Source organism: Rhinopithecus roxellana, chromosome 5 (assembly GCF_007565055.1).
Source record: "Rhinopithecus roxellana isolate Shanxi Qingling chromosome 5, ASM756505v1, whole genome shotgun sequence".
Classification (NCBI taxonomy): Eukaryota; Metazoa; Chordata; class Mammalia; order Primates; family Cercopithecidae; genus Rhinopithecus; species Rhinopithecus roxellana.
In genome coordinates, this window is record NC_044553.1 from 113,778,680 (window position 1) to 113,780,898 (window position 2,219).

Sequence of the window (2,219 nt, forward strand, 5' to 3'; positions counted from 1 at the left end):
CCAAGTGTGGTGCCATGCACCTGTCGTCCCAGTTACTCGAGAAGCTTAGGTAGGAGAATTGCTTGAGCCCAGGCAGTCTGCAATGAGCCATGATTATGCCACTACACTCCCAGCATGGGTGACAGAGCAAGACCCTGTCTCAAAAAAAAAAAATTAAAAAAATATACTAAGTGAAAGAAATCAGACACAAAAGGCCATGTATTGTATGATCCCATTTATATGAAATGTCCAGAGCAGGCAAACCCGTAGAAACAGAAGGTAGATTAGTGGTTGCCTGGGGCAACTGGTAAAACTGGGGTACAGGATTTCTTTTTGAGTTGATGAAAATGTTCTAAAGTTAGAGTGTGGTGATAGTTGCACAACTCCTGACTTTAGTAAAAACCACTGAATTGAACATTTTAAAAGGGAGTTTAATGTTATGTGAATTATATCTTCCTAAAATAAAAGAGATAAGAGAAAATATACATTGTAGGGGGAAATGCAGTAAACATAAACCAAAAACAAACTTTGGGTACCTACGGGGAAAGGGTGAGAGCTGGGTGGAAAGAATGGGAGGATGGGAATGGAGTAGCAGTGATAAGGAGAGAGTAGCATTTCTCCTATTGTAGTTTTGTATATAGTTCTGACTCGGAACCATGGTAATGTTTCACATACACACGTACATCCAGTCAACCAGGGTGTGGAGGCAAGCCAAAATAGAATGCAAGCAGAAAAAAAAAAAAAAAAAAGTGTTATAAGTGACTAACATCACCATCACAAAGTGGGTGGAGAAGAAAATCACTCACTTAAGTAATTTAGGAAACTTTTATTTTGACTGTGTCATAAGACTAAAGACAAAAACACTTCATACAAATATTGTCCTCTAGTTGGTACATTTGTTTTTCACTGGGGTATAAATTAGCAATTGTGAATCTGCCTTATCTGTGTCTGTGTATCATTGAACAAATAAGTAAAGTTGATTGTGACTAATGACAATCGAGATTCTCCCCATTGGAAACACAAGTTACAAATAAGAAAAGGGGGAAGGCTAGAATGACCTCTGTTGTTTTGGATTAGAATCAGAGGTGTCAATCCGAGGTATGAACACATGGTTTTTAGTGTACATACACGGATGGATACGGCAGGAACCCGCATCCAGGAACAGAGCCCTATGTTCCTCCCTCAGAATGAATGGAGACCAGAAATCAGATGTTTATGCCCAATAAAAGCAGGATTTCTTTCAGCACTTTTCCCAGATCGTTGGGGTGCTGACTGAGGATGAGATGGGGCACCCAGAGACAGGAGATGCTATTGCCCGGCTCAAGGTGGTCCTGGAGTACAATACCATTGGAGACAAGTATCACTGGGGTTTGACAATGCTAGTAGTGTTCCAGGAGCTGATGGAGCCAAGGACACAGGATGCTAATAGTCTCCAGTGGGCCCTGACTGTAGGCTGGTGTCTGGAACTGCTGCAAGCTTTCTTCCTGGTGACAGATGACATCATGGATTCATCCCTCACCCGCTGGGGACAGATCTGCTGTTATCAGAAGCCGGATGTGGGGTAGGATGCCATCAATTATGTTATCCTTCTGGAAGCATGTATCTGCTACCTGCTGAAGCTCTATTGCCGAGAGCAGCCCTATTACCTGAACCTGATCAAGCTCTTCCTACAGATTTCCTATCAGACTGAGATTGGGCAGCCCTGGACCTCGTCGCAGCCCCCTAGGACAATGTGGATTTTGGCAGATTCACTGAAAAGAGGTACAAATCTATTGTCAAGTACAAGACAGCTTTCTACTCCTACCTTCCTGTAGCTGCAGCCATGCACATGGCAGGAATTGATGGCGAGAAGGAGCACGCCAATGCTTAGTAGATCCTACTGGAGATGGGAGAGATTTTTCAAATTCAGGATGATTACCTTGACCTCTTTGGGGACCCCATTGTGACCGGCAAAGTTGGCACTGACATCCAGGACAACAACCTGCTGGCTGGTGGTTCAGTGTCTACAATGGTCCACTCTGGAACAGTACCAGATCCTGAAGGAAAATTACAGACAGAAGGTCAAGAAGGTAGTCCGGGTGAAGGCACTGTATGAGGAGTTGGATCTGCCAGCTGCGTTCTTGCAGTGTGAGGAAAACGGTTACAGCCACATTATGGGTCTCATTGAACCATACACAGCACCCCTGCTCCCAGCCATCTTTCTGGGGCTTGCGTGCAAAATCTACAAGCAGAAAAAGTGA

The 2,219-nt window shown here is 44.0% G+C and overlaps 1 pseudogene; it reads left to right on the plus strand.

Moving 5' to 3' along the window:
- Nucleotides 1-1,148: 1,148 nt before the first annotated feature.
- On the plus strand, nt 1,149-2,219 carry LOC104678094 (annotated as a pseudogene).